Genomic DNA, 16,030 nt, shown 5'->3' on the forward strand with positions numbered 1-16,030 from the left:
GCAGTAATAAGCCCTCATTGAGAGCTTTTCAACGATATATCATAAATCGTACTTATTTTCATTGGTTACAGAGTTATAGCCAAATTAAATTTTAATTCATGAAATATTTGGATCTTACAAGGAGAAAGCACATTGGTTCGAATCAGACTATATCTCCTTTATTTTTTTAATTTAAATATATTGATTTATTAATAATTATTTACCTCTGATTGTGAAACAATTTTTACGATAAATAATAATTCAATAATAACAAAAAAAAAGAAAAGATATCAGAAGTTATTAATGAAACAAAATTTTATGTACTTTTCATTAAAAAAGAAATATGTATATATAATTTAATAGGCGTACAAGAAAGTCATGTGGTGTACACATCAAATTTTCTTTATTTTTTATCCTGTCGACTTTACGCCAGTGTGAAACGCATAAAAATTATCCTAAAAGTATATCCTATTAATTGCCTAATAATCAATCATTTCTTATTGTAAAAGCACAATTTGGATGCTTTTCAATCAACAATTTTCCAGTAATTATATCAATTCCAAGTAACAAAAGACTATTTCAGAGAGGAATTTTATATTTTAAATTAAAATAAAAATCTAGTAAGTTTTGGTTGATAGATATTAGAAATTAGTATTCTAGTTTGTTATATTCATATTAGATTCTAAAAATTGTAGTTCTAATTTATTAGATTACTAGAAACTAGATTAGACTCCAGTCTGTTTGATTAAAAATTTATTAAAATAAAAATCTTGTACGTTTATTTTGATAAACTGAGAAGGAAATGTAAGAAGTAATTAAAATAAATTCTTAAATTGGGTTATTGAAATGGGAATGATGTAATGTAAAGGAACTTTCTTTTAAATAAATTCTAGATATATTTAATTTTATTAATATCTGAAATTATGCTCACTGATAACAATGGTTAAGTTTTCACTATTTATATCGCAGTATTAAAAATTGTAATATTTTCTTCAAATTATTATTAAAATATCCTTTGGACTTTTTATTGAACGATCTTTTAACAGTTTTTTCCTAATAAGTACACTAATCACAATCATTATAGCTAATAATGTAAACGGTACAAAAGTATATGAATTGTTAGACAGATTAATTTTACATCTTAATTAGGTTTATTAACTTAAGTATTTAGTACAGTTTTATCAAAAATGTATTTAATTCATTATAGCTATTAATTTGATAATAAGACCGATCTAAAAAATCCGAATTTAGAGGGAAAAAATTGTTACCTGGACTTTTATAAGTGGAAATGGTAAAGGGGCTTACAATAAACGTAAAAAAAATAATTTCGTGAGTGGTGGTGGTGGAGGGTTGATTTGCGGGGTTGAAAAGGGGTGAAAAATGGTATTATTGCGATTTCCGGCGAAAGTTGATGTCAAAAAAATTTGTAGTTTTTTAAGACACAGAATGACGCACTAATTTTTGAAAAATTAAATTATTTTTGGGGAAAAAAACAAAAAACGAAAAAAAGATTTTTGCATTTCTCTCGGAAATTTTGAGGTTATGTTAAAAAGTGACCTCTACAAAATAAAGAAAATTTCATTGAAAATGATTTTTTCACGGAGTTCGTTAGAACTTCGTCGGTAAGAGACAACGAAGTCAACGAACTACGTTTACAGTTCTAAACATAACGTAACCTAAGAGTAAAATTAAAATGGAATAAAGCGTGAAAACATTATATTTCAGTTCAATTAAATTACTAATAAATAATACTTTCAAAAAATACCTCGAATTTTGAAAGACAACGTTTTTTTTCCATTTGATGAACCGCGGGACACGAATATGTTATTTTATTTATTTTTTTAATGTACCTTTACGAGTCGCGCCGCTAGATAGCAGTACTTGATAGTACTAGGTACTAAAATCTTTCTTTTCGACGCCCCAACCCTCTAAATCACTACTCCACCTCCACCACTCACGCATTTATTTTTCTTTACTTTTATTATAAGCCCCTTTAGCATCTCCACTTATAATGGCCCAGGTAACAATTTTTTTTTCTTTAAGTGTAATTTGGTTGGACTTGACTTTTTTCATTTTTTTTTCTGCTACATTATTTTTAAAATTGTTATCTATTATCTTCTTTAGAAAATAATATCAAGAAATATTTGTATTAAAAAAAAAATTACATAGTGTGTAAAATAAATGCATTTAATGTTGAAAAACGTAATGAAAATGTAGTGCTCTGAAAATGACGGAGTTAATGTAGAAGACAAAAGCAGACTTTAACCGTGTGATAAAGCTGAGTTGATGCCAAAAAATAATCTACGAAAGGAAGGGAGAAGATAATAAAGAAACATCTAACTTATTTAAAGAAAAAATGTGCTATTAAGATACAGAGAGTTCCTAACAAAGATAACAAATGAAAATATATTATTTAACTTTGTGTATTTTTTGCAGGAATTCATGTTTTCTGAACTTTTGACCCATTTTCTCAGAAAATAATATGATTACAGCGTTTAAATTTATATATAGACTATTCTACAAATTTTGGGGAATATATCAATCAAAAAACTCTGATGTGGACACCACATGATTTCCTTGTACGCCTATTAAATTATATCAACACATTTTTTTAAAATGAAAAGTACATAAAATTTTATTTCATTATTAACTTCTGATATTTTTTCATATTTTTTTTATTGTTATTATTGAATTATTATTTATCGTAAAATGTTTTTTACAATCAAAGGTTAAAAATTATTAATAAATCAATATATTTTAAATTAAAAAGAAAAAGGGATGAAGTCTTATTCGAACTGATGTGCCTTCCCTTGTAAGAACCAAATGTTTAATAATTTAAAATTCTATTTGGCTATAACTCTAGAACCTATGATAATAAATACCACTTATGATATCTCGTTGAAAAGTTGTCAATGAAGGCTTATTATTGCAGTTAAAAAAGAATAAAAAATCCAAATATTTTGGATTTTAGGCTTTTTTGGACAGTTTTGATCCAGTCTATTGCAATCAAAAGGAGAGGTGCACAAGTAGATGTTACAGCAATTCTAAATCCAAAATTTCAATATCCTACGGATAATCGTTTTTTAGTAATGATACCTACGCACATACGTACGTACGTACAGACGTTACGGAGAAACTAGTCAAAATGGATTTAGGAATGATCCAAATGGATATTTACGTTGAAATCTGAAAACCGAAATTTTTTACGATCACAATACTTCCTTTACTTCCTACAATGAAGTAAAACCATTCCGACGTTGTATATTTTATTTACTTGTATTGAAAACATCGTCTCCTGGTAAGATGAAACAGCCTATCGTTCTCAAAGTGGGCGATAACGCTCTATTAGGGGTCACTGGAGGGCTTCAAGGGGGGCCCACAGAAAATTGGGTGTGTGGCGTACAGGCGGTCAGGAAGACGATGGGTAATTAAAAAAAGGCAAAAATTATGTTTTCCTGATATTTCAAACTAAAATTAAATAACTACTACACTCGTACATAAAATTAAAGGGACAACTATATTTTATGGTAAAAATTGGATTGTATTCATACTACTTTAACTTTGCAATCAAGAGGCTTAGAGAGACAAATAAAAAAAAATTAAAGCTTGAATACTCTTTGACACTGTACTTCAGATTTCAAAAATCATATTAAAAAAAAAATCATTGAGAAATTGCTCTCATTTAAAATATAAGTGTCAACTCTTAAAGCTTGAATACTCTTTGACACTGTACTTCAGATTTCAAAAATCATATTAAAAAAAAAATCATTGAGAAATTGCTCTCATTTAAAATATAAGTGTCAACTCAGAAATAGTATATGCCACGTTTAAAAAAAAGTAATTTCAATTACTGTTTTTAAGAGCGCATCTTAAAAACAGCTATTGCAACTGTTATTTTTAACAGATGGTAAGTTTAACAATTTTTGGGTGCACTAGAAATTCTTTGATTCTCAATGTAGGCGGTTGGCGAAAAAGATTGAGAATCAATGCTTTACACTATGTCCCAGGCCTTATTATAGCTGAAACAAATCTAAACAATTAAGGTAGAAGTACCAGTCAGAGTAGCTTTCTCTAAGAGTAATGATATTTTCTATAAAATCATCTCAGTGGTAACAGAATGAAGATGTCACTGGAACCACTAATTATCACTTGCACTTCCATGGGCTTCGCTTGCTAATATCTAACGGTATATTTGGCTCTGTGAAGAAGGCGATGAGAAATCAATACATTCCTCACTTTCCGTAGTAAGCATGATACGGAACGTTTGTTATTCTCAAACATAGATTTCAATTACGAAAGAAACTTGTGGCTCAATTCCATCTTGCCTATACCCGATGCGGTTACGTTAGTTAATACATATTCGTAGTAACTGTACATTCAATATATGATCAGAAATCATTATTACAAATGTGCAACGATGATCTAAAATGCACACATATATAACGATGAAAAAAATTTGACACCAAAATAATATTTGAATATTCTTTTTTAATGCTTTGTAATTAAAATTTCAAATTTAAAAATTTTTGTGAATATTTTATTAGAAGTAACTAGATGCAATTTACTATATCAGTTGACAGATTTTTAACTATTTATTTATTACTATCTGTACCCGCCACGCTTCGCTGTGGCACATTGTGGTTGCATGGATGAGAAATGAGAAACAAAACAAAGCATACGTTTCATAGAAGTTTAATTTTGCAGTACTTGTGGATATACAATATGTTTTGTTTTTCCACTGTCTGCGTAGATATAAAGGCTATCTGGTTTGCCGACTCGGGAACACGCACATACAGTTGTCCATGTGAGAAGCAATCCGCATCTAAATCTAAACCACACAATTCTAAAGATTGACCTTAAGCTTTATTGATTGTAATTGCAAATGCCAATCGAATTGGGAATTGCAATCTTTTAAACTAAAATGGTGTATCGGTCGGGATTATGGGTATTCGAGGAATGAGGACATCTTTACCTTTGAAAGGCCCCTTTAAAATCGTTGCTTCCACTACGTTATTCATCAATTTCTTAACTGCAAGTCGCGTGCCGTTGCAGAGTTTTGGCTGATTAATATTCCGCAACAGGATAATTGGCACACCTATTTTCAATTTTAATATGTGTGGTGGCATCCCTGGCAGATCAAGTGAGTTTAAAAATTCGGTTGGATAATTAACTACTTCATCTGCATCCACAACGGTGTCTATCGACTTATATGTAATTTCCTCACTTTGAATGCTGGATTGAATAACATTATTAAGTTGATAGACATATTTATTCTTTGCAGCAAGGATAGCTCGTTCACTGAGCCAATAGTGATTTCTATGATTAATTTGAATATCAGGAAATACTTTTTCGATCAGTTCTTCTTTCGATGTTATTAAATTACAAAAATTATCAGGAAATTATATTCGTCTAGACGTCTCATCGACTGGCAGCTGTCCGTTTCCAATGTCCAGTAACTGTCGTGAGAATACCTCAGCTGATGGATCATTCTGCAACTGGACAAGCATATTCGTAGTCAACTGCAATGTACGTACGTGTCGCCACAGTGTTGAATATTTCAGGCAAGCATTTATTTCGTCTGCTGGTGTCGATCGAGAAATTACAGGCAATGTTTGACTAAAATCTCCTGCGAGCAATATCAAAGCATTCCTGAATGGTTGAACATTTCCACGCAAATCTCGTAACGATCGATCAAGAGCTTTAAGCGATTTTTTATGTGCCATCGTGTATTCATCCCAAACAATGAGTTTACATTTTTGTAATACTTTTCCCATACAGGATGCTTTGGAAATATTGCACGTGGGAGTCTCGATGATTTGCATGTTAAATGGCAACTTCAGAGCTGATTGAGCAGTCCTTCCACCTGGTAACAATGTCGCAGCTATTCCAGACGAAGCAAGAGCTAAGGCTATGTCATTTTTTGATCGAACCGTTGCTAGAATCAATCTAATGAGGAATGTTTTCCCAGTTCCTCCTGGCGCATCGAAGAAGAAGGTCCCCTTAACTCCGTCATTTATCATTTGCATTATGCGATCATAAATACCTTTCTGTTCACGCGTTAATTTGGGAATGTTAGATTAGACATATGACTGAAGATCACCAATGTTGTAACTCTGTTCACGGCGTAAATCCACATCAAATGAAGCAATCGCAACTCGGGTGGGTGCTGGCATTCCCAATTGACTAAGAACTTTATTTGCCTTAGCTAAGCACTTGTCTTCAATATTTATCAATGCTTCGTTGTAAATGCCTTCTGTAAATTCAGACAAAAGTGAATATTTAACCTAACAAAGGATTTTTTGGTCATTATGTAGGGATATTATTTTCTGTGTATTTGGTTATATCGACTTTTTTTGTTTGCATAGTCTTAAGTCTATCTGGGCTACAAGAAAGTTGGTTGTTTTAATTTATTTACTGTAAGTCCACCTTCTTGGTGGCTTTTCTTTTTGTTTTGATGTTTTTTTTTTTTTAATAAAATACAGATATTTTAGCTGTTAATTATAATTCAAAGAAATTTGTTACTTAATCAGTTGTGATTTTGTTTATATTGGCAACGGCCATACGGGCTCTCTGTGATTGGTCGTTGTGTTTGACAGCGGCCATCTTGCATTGATCTGATTGGTTTTCCTTTGTTTACATTTCCATCTGATTTATTAGCCTCTTATTTATTAAAAAACTGTACAAATTAAAAATAGATAGATTTATTAAAAATAGATGAAAACAATCTTTGATGCGGGTTATATATCGTGCTAAAATTTGAGCTCAATCGGTGCAGAACATTTTGAGTTTTTGTAGCGTACAGAAACGAACGTAACATTTTTATATATATAGATAGAATATTTATGGAACCAATTCTTATTTGCCTAATTAAATACATCATTTGTATTCAATATTATTTCACCGTAGTCTTTTATTTACAATTACTAATATATTTTGTTGATTTTTCTATATTTGTGTTTTATTTAATTAATCTTTATTGATAGATGAATGTATGGTTAGACTTACTAATTATATTCGATATTGTTATTATTACTACTCCATTTAGAAAGCTCAGTTAACGAAAACGGGGTATGGATTGCTGGACCTGTGGGTAGACGCGATGAATATTAACACACATTATACGCACATACGCAAGTGAGTACCCGACATCGAACATGTCTATTCCATTTACTATTCGCCCTGATAATATTTTTTAGATCCAGTTTTTTTATTGTTTTTATCTGCACAATTCTTTTTAATTTTTTTTTTTCATTTTATTTGTTATGTTTAGATTTTAATAATCTCGTTTCTTTATTTAACCAAAAAAAGGGCCATCTCAGACTTGTGACTGAGATTCATTAGCTCTATGATAGCTGCTTTTACTATTACAAAACCTTGAGGTTTGCATGTCAGTATCTCTGTCAATGAAAAATTAAAAAATGGTCGCACAAGTGATACGCACGACGAAGGAGCCGGACGACCAGTTACCGCCACAAATGGGGAAAACATTGAGCGTGCACGTGACATAGTTTTCATAGACAGACGAGTGACTATCGATGAAGTGGCACATCGTCTGCATATTAGTCACGGTTCTGCCTACGAAATCATCCACAACAGACTTGGGTTTCATAAAGTCTGTGCAAGATGGGTCCCAAAATAACTCGCACAGTCGCATAAACAAACGCGCTTGGACATCTACCAAAAACATTTGGATCGCTATGGTAACGAACGGGAAATCTTCTTAGACAGAATCATCACCGGTAACGAAACACGGATCCATCATTACGAGCCGGAGAGTAAACGGCAGAGTATGGAATGGAAACATTCAAATTCGCCCTTAAAAAAAAGTTCAAGATCCAACCATCCGCAGGAAAACTGATGCTTACGGTTTTTTGGGACTCACAAGGCCCGGTACTGGAATATTATGAGGAAAGGGGCTCGACAATAAACAGTGCGCGTTACAGTGAGATGCTTCCTGCCAAGCTGAAGCCTACAATTCGAAGCAAACGCCAAGGAATCCTGTCGATAGGTGTTGTGTTGTTGCACGACAATGCCCGTCCACATACTGCTGCCCGCACTGCTGAAACGCTCCAGAAACTCAACTTTGAAGTACCGGCTAATCCTCCGTATAGTCCTGATCTTGTCATTTCTGACTACCACTTGTGTGGTCCACTCAAAGAGGTATTAAGGGGCCGTCAATTTATATTGGCCGAAACAGTGAAAGAAGCGGTGCATTCCTGGCTCGCAGCTCAACCGAAAACCTTCTTTTATGAGGGCATCAAGAAGCTTGTGCAACGATGGGCCAAGTGCGTTGAAATGCAAGGGGACTATGTTGAAAAATGATGCACATGTATGTTTCCTATTTGTATTGCAATGAAATTTATAACTACATTGCGGATAATAATTGACTTACCCTCGTATTTTGGTTCAAGTCAGCTCAATCGGGTTGAGTTCAGGATGGTACGGTTCAATTTTAATATGTTTTGACAGTAATTATCAAATATTTCGTTGAACTACGTAGTATTCTTCATAGTGGGGCTTATTTAATCTTACCGTTCAGTCTTAAGCGTAGAATATTTCACCATTAAAGTTAATCTATCTATTCGTGTTTTCTACAATTTTAATTCGGCGACTTGTGTAATTTTGTTACGACAGAGGGCCTTCTCAATTATGAAAACTGAACGAAATGGAAGGTGTGATATTAATTTTGTTTTCAGTTATTTTTTGTTGATCTCAGAATTCATTTTCTTACGATATTATTTTTGCTTCTGGTTCGATTTAAAGATCAAAAATACATTCGGAATTTCTCCCGCAGCACTGCTGATTTACAACGAAAAATCATCGATTCTTTAGAGATTTTTGTCCGACATCGATTCTTTTTGTCCGACCATAATTTTTTAATATGTATAATTTTTAATGAACCTATGACTGGTTGGAAAAAATTAGTGGTCTAATTTTCTTCCTTCCCGTCTTTAATTTTCATTTGTTTTAAATAATTTACTTGTTTGATAGGTGTATCGTGTTTTTTTACGAAACATTTTCCATTATTTTCAGTGTTCTTCCGTTTAAAACCCTTATACCTCAGAATTTTCTACAAAGTTACGTGGGTGCAATTCATCTGAAAATCCCGGTGTTCTTTTTTTAAAAGAGCTAATAATATATTTAATGTCGGCAGTTTTTTATGCTTTATATAAAAAAGTAATACAATATTTCTTACTACACATCTTTGAAAGTTATATTTCTTGTTAATCTTTCATGTCAACTTTTTTGTATATTCTTTTACGAGATTTTCTGGACGTTCTGGTATTTTTACTTTTTCCAGTTTATTTGGCTCTTTTATAAATTTACGCACAAAGTGGACAAAATTTTGCAAAAATCAGCCATGACTTATGATAATAAAATTTGAATTTTCTTTACTTATTCAATTCTTACATTTATTTTAACTTTTTAAAGTCATTCCTGTTTTTAATGTGCGATTACATTTTCTCTGAGGCATTGTGAACGTAAGCATGAACCATAAGATTATAAAATATAAAACTGTGGATGATGAGTATTGAAAAGACTATTTTTTATAAAATGTACAAAACGAAAACTCAAAATTAACAACACGAGTGCCACAAAGCGACTGGTTCTTCTACCTAAGACATTTGTTCGTGAAAAAACGTCGTACACTATCCCCTCTCTTGTTCTATTAGTAGTGCCAAAAAAAATTCATTGTACCTATGTTTGTACTTTCCAAACTTTGACTAGTAATACAATTGCAAAAACAATGTTGCATTATTAATATTTATCCTTGTAATGTTTTATTAGTTTGTTGTTATTCTTATCATTAAAATTGCATTATTTTGTATACGTATTACCTCTGTTATAGTTCTTTAGGAAAGTAAATTACCTCACAGTCTTAAATTTCAGTAAGTGTTTATAATTAATACAAAATTATATAAATTCATAATTTCATAAATCATAATTCATAATTTGATGAATTTACCGGTAGAGTTAAATTACACTGATAAGTCGCTAATGACTTTAATAGTTGATGCGACTATAAATAAAAGTATTAAAAAAAAAATTATTTATTTTTTAAATAAAAATTTATTTTAAAATAAAAGATTTTTTAAAAGTATTCAACTGCTTTCAGAATTATTTTAATGTGTTGGTAAGTTAAAAGGTGAATAACTAGTTTTACAGTCAATTTCTGTGTCTAAATGCATTAATTAATGCCAAATAACAAAATGTTTTATTAAATAAAATATTTTGAACTTGTTTTCTGAAAAATTATATATATATTACATTTTCCTTACTAGTGAGTGATGTATAAAGTTTATTTCACAACAGTATATCATTTTAATGGCGATTACCTGAACTATATGTGTTCTTTTTTGTTATATGTAAGCTGTCAATTAAATATCTTAAGACATTAGGATACACAAAAATAAACACCCAATGCAATATACAACAACAGTACAACAGGTAACAATCTCGTGATCTTTGAATGTAAAAATGTTACGAATTTTCGTATCGGCAGCATTACACTTATTCAAAATGCAAGAGCAAACTAAAATCAAAAATTTATGGAGTTTACATTCAAATTACCCTAATCAAAAAACCGAAAGAATGGTATACTTAGTAGTTTTCAAGGCAATACGATAGCCGCCCTCCGTGGCGCAAGTGGTAACGTCTCGGCCTTTCATCCGGAGGTCCCTGGTTCGAATCCGGTCAGGCATGGCATTTTCACCCGCTAAAAAAATTGTCAATCATCTCGTCCTCCGAAGCTATACCTAGTTGTGTCTCGGAGGTTAAAAAAATATGATAAATCTACATATTAAATAATATTTATTCAATAAAGACGATAAAAATTATATACAAACAATGGAAAAATTTTACGTTCACAGTAGTATTAAAGACAATATCTTTAATGAGCTTTTACATTAGATTTAATATAACATCTTCATAAGTTTCAAAATGAATTCATTAAAAATTATAATAGGTGCTTTTAAACAAATATAGTTAAAAATAGGAATAATCCAGTTTATTTTAGTAAAAAAACAAAAAAAAAAAAACAATGAAAATGTAACACATAAAATAGAAAACCTATTATTCCTTTATAAACAAAGAAAAGTAATTGAATATAAATATGTAATCATAAATAGATATGTGCTCCTAAAAATAATTCATATATCCAGTAAACTTCATCTAAAGTGATACCATAACTTCTAAGATAATAGGTCACTAAAATTGAAATTTTAGCACAGAAAAGGTTGGATGGCATTAGATAAACTACAATAAATCAGATATGTAAAATTAAAAAAAAAAAGCTTCAAGAATTTTTATCCCAAAATTTTATTCATTGGCGTGATAACAAGCAATCAAACAATGAACCAGGCGACAAAAATTCTGGCATATAAATAAACCCAGAAAACCGCAGAGTTTATTAAACTTTTTGTTCAGATATTTTATATTTGTTAAAAATCTCACTTTGCATTTATATCTCAGTAAGAAATTTATCGTAAAATATAAGAATCATATTACTTAATTCGTAATTTTTTTTTTGGTAGGAAAATAAAGGAATTATAAACTAATAAATTCTTTTACTGAAATAAAAGTTATAATGCACATTTTAACATGCAGTCTTTAAAAACGATATGCTGTGTCGCTAGAAATGTATTTGAATATTTGAACTGCCTTACAGATTTTAAAATACCGATATAAAACAGTTCATTTATCACTGTTTATTAAAGTTGCCAATGAGGTTTCGTATTTCGACAATTCTGAAGAGTAATTAACAAGTGCTAGTAAGTTAACAATGAAGGAAGTAGAAAAGAAAAACATAAAAGAGTATATGTGACTTTGAAATACGTTAAGGCGTAAAAGGGGATCAGAAACATTGTTCTCCAATGAAAACCATGTTTTATTGTAAAGTAGTATTAACTCCATAATCTACGGCACCATAAAATTGTGTCGTATTGTTTTCAGTTTAACTGGTACTTCATCATCAATAAAATTTTAACCATTATTCTAAACTACCAGAGAAATTATCTACTATTTCTTAAAAGAAATTTATGAATTTAATTCATAAAAAAAAATAATGAAAATCGAATAAATAAATACTCTAACGAAAAATAATTTAGAAAGTTATTTTCAAACTTTGAATATATTTTACAAGTATATGAGGTTCCTCCCCTAGAAATTTATAATATCGATGAGACAGGTATATCCATTACTCAGGAATAAGCCTCTGCAATGAGCAAAAGACCAGAAACAAGATGTGTAAGTAATTTCAGACAAAACAGATGGATCCTTCTTTCCTCTTTTCTGCGTCGGAATGCTTTAGTTTTTTTACGGTTTTAGAAAGAAAGGATGTTGCACTAATGTAACGATTTTTGAAAATAATATTGCTTTCAGAATTTTTACTTCCTTGTACGAAGTAAAAGAAGTATTGTTATCGCAAAAAATTTCGGTTTTCAGATTTCAACGGAAATATCCATTTTGGCCATCCTTGAATCCATTTTGATTAGTTTCGGCGTGACGTCTGTATGGACGTATATACCACGCATAATTCAACGATTAGATATAATTCAATCGACTGGATCAAAACTGTCCAAAATCCAAAATATTTGGATTTTTTCCTCTTTTTTAGCTACAGTAATAAGCCCTCATTGAGAGCTTTTCAACGATATATCATAAATCGTACTTATTTTCATTGGTTACAGAGTTGTAGCCAAATTAAATTTTAATTCATGAAATATTTGGATCTTACAAGGAGAAGGCACATTGGTTCGAATCAGACTACATCTCCTTTTTTTTTAATTTAAATATATTGATTTATTAATAATTATTTACCTCTGATTGTGAAACAATTTTTACGATAAATAATAATTCAATAATAACAAAAAAAAAGAAAAGATATCAGAAGTTATTAATGAAACAAAATTTTATGTACTTTTCATTAAAAAATAAATGTGTATATATAATTTAATAGGCGTTCAAGGAAGTCATGTGGTGTACACATCAAATTTTCTTTATTTTTTATCCTGTCTACTTTACGCCAGTGTGAAACGCATAAAAAATATCCAAAAGTATATCCTATTAATTGCCTAATAATCAATCATTTCTTATTGTAAAAGCACAATTTGGATGCTTTTCAATCAACAATTTTCCAGTAATTATATCAATTCCAAGTAACAAAAGACTATTTCAGAGAGGAATTTTATATTTTAAATTAAAATAAAAATCTAGTAAGTTTTGGTTGTTAGATATTAGAAATTAGTATTCTAGTTTATTATATTCATATTAGATTCTAAAAATTGTAATTATAATTTATTAGATTACTAGAAACTAGATTAGACTCTAGTCTATTTGATTAAAAATTTATTAAAATAAAAATCTTGTATGTTTATTTTGATAAACTGAGAAGGAAATGTAAGAAGTAATTAAAATAAATTCTTAAATTGGGTTATTGAAATGGGAATGATGTAATGTAAAAGAACTTTCTTTTAAATAAATTCTAGATATATTTAATTTTATTAATATCTGAAATTATGCTCACTGATAACAATGGTTAAGTTTTCACTATTTGTATCGCACCCGTGGCGCCTCCGTGGCGCGAGTGGTAGTGTCTCGGTCTTTCATGCGAAGGTTCTGGATTTGAATCCCGGTCTGGCATGGCATTTTCACACTCGCTACAAAAATAATTCATTTCATCCTCTTAAGCAATATCTTACGGTGATCCCGGAGGTTAAAAAAATATATATATTGATTTATTAATAATTATTAACCTGTGATTGTAAAAAAATTTTACAGTAAATAATAATTCAATAACGACAATAAAAACTATATGAAAATAAATCAGAAGTTATTAGTGAAATATAATGTTATGTACTTTTAAAAATGTGTATATGTAATTTAATAGGAATTATTTCATATGTGTATATGTAATAGATTTGGTGAAACATCTGATTACTTAATATTAATTGAAAATTAAAATTTAGAATCGTATTATTTATGGATTTTTTTCCTTTGATTTTATTTAATTATTCTGGAATTTCTGTTTAATTTTATGTACATTAAAGTTAACTACAGAGTGACTGAAAAATAGACCCTGACAAGAGCAACATATACATTGAAGCATACATGCCCGATCTTTAATAAATTGCAAATTCTTATCTTTTAGTTCATTACTTCTCTGATATTGTCGGACAATATTCTCCCTAAGTCGGAGTTGATCATCACTCTGTTTTCTGTTGCCAGTCATTTAATCGTTCTTTGGTTTGATATAATTCGTCTTAATTTCATCTTAATTTGTGTACACGTTCTCTAGTTTCAGCAATTGTGTAACTGTCCACTTTATTAAAGAATTGGAGGATCATATCTCACTTTCAAATGAAATAAGTTTAAATTTAGAGCAGGAAAAAATGTATACATGTAATTTAATAGGCGTACAATGAAGTCATATGGCGTCCACATCAGACTTTTTTGGTTTATTTTCATGTATCATTATTTTTCTACCACATTTTTATAATACTCCTATAGTACGTATTTTTGTATTAATATAAATTGTTAAAACTAGATTTAATAACTTAAAAAATAATAATAATCTTAGAAATTAAAACTTAATGAAGTTAAATTAATCAAGATGAAAATATTTTTACAATCTTCAAATTAAGTAGACATATTGTACTTATTTAGACTTTTTTCGTTAATCGGCAGTATTTTTGAATACGTATAGTGTTAACGCTCTACCCACAATCTCCAGCATGAGCAAGCTCCTACACATTTTATTCCTGCTCTGCTATAAATTAATTTTTACTTCCCCTCTTCAATAACAATGTATTTAATAAAGTTTTATATAATACAATGCCGTAGCGCACACGCCAACAAATTATCGATTACTATCCGGTTGAACTTTTGTAGCGGCACTGATACAATATATTTTTATTAAATAATATATTGCATTTTAAAATTCCTTTCTGGATTTATATATAATATATTACGTAGTTAGTTGTACGATATTGTAAATTAATTATTTATAATTTACAAGGAAATTAGTGATGAAAGTAAAAAAAAAAAATCGTAAAATAAAACATTTAAGGGCGTTAAGATTAATTTTGGTCTATTCTCTGTGTATCCAACGTGAGATGATGCCCCAACATACTGCGCGACTCAGAACGAAAATTTAAAACTTAATTTTAGCTAAATAAAATAAAATTTAAAAAAATGATAAAATTATCTGCGTCTAGTAGTTGTACTATTGAAGTCTGTATGATTCATAATTTTATAATTTAAATAAAAAACGCGCTAACACTTACAATGATAAATAGTAGTACTATTGAACTCTGTATGATGCATAATTTTAGAATTTAAATAAAAAACGCGCTTACACCTTCAATGATAAAAAAATAGTGCTTATTAACTGAAAAGATACAATAATTTTATTGTAACAGATATTATATTGGAGTTCAAATCAGTGACAATTTCGTACAGTGAACTGTCTTGAAGGCCTTAATTATGTTGCTTAGCTGGCTTACAAAATATTAAGAAATTTATAATAAAATTTTATTTTTATGATTACACATTGTCTATACTCAGCAGAGATAAACAATTATTTTGTAAAAAACTGATGTCAGATTAAAAAAATCCCTTTCAGCAGGCCGGAAGGCGAAAGTAGATTTCACCGCTGCTAAGTACGAGATGAAAAAGATTTCAACCTTAAAGTTAAGAAAAACCTCAAATTTACTCAATACGACAATGGTTGCATGTTAAAAAGGTTTCACATGTTTAGCATACAACAAGCCTCATCTTCTTACAATTCCAGAAAAAGTTTGGCCATCCCTTGCCGTAAGGGTTAGTCATATCAAAAATTGTTTCTGATAAAAGTTCTAGGTAATTTTTAGAGGACTAACGACCACTTTAACCCGATTCGATACTGTGCCTATTAATGGAGGTATGATTTGAGGTCTGGAAGATGTAAAACGCGAAAGTATGTCGAAATTTTCCGTAAGTCGAATCATGGTACCCATTACAATATGTAGCTTTCTTATGAAATCTACCTAAAATTATTCCCTAAAGAGGATGG

General features: G+C 30.1%; 1 protein-coding gene across 1 annotated transcript in view; it reads left to right on the forward strand.

Moving 5' to 3' along the window:
• Positions 1 to 16,030, forward strand: part of Rbm13 (RNA-binding motif protein 13) — a 279,868-nt gene that overhangs the window by 93,852 nt on the left and 169,986 nt on the right. The window lies entirely within an intron of this gene.

This window comes from Lycorma delicatula, chromosome 1 (assembly GCF_047948215.1).
Source record: "Lycorma delicatula isolate Av1 chromosome 1, ASM4794821v1, whole genome shotgun sequence".
NCBI classification, from domain to species: Eukaryota; Metazoa; Arthropoda; class Insecta; order Hemiptera; family Fulgoridae; genus Lycorma; species Lycorma delicatula.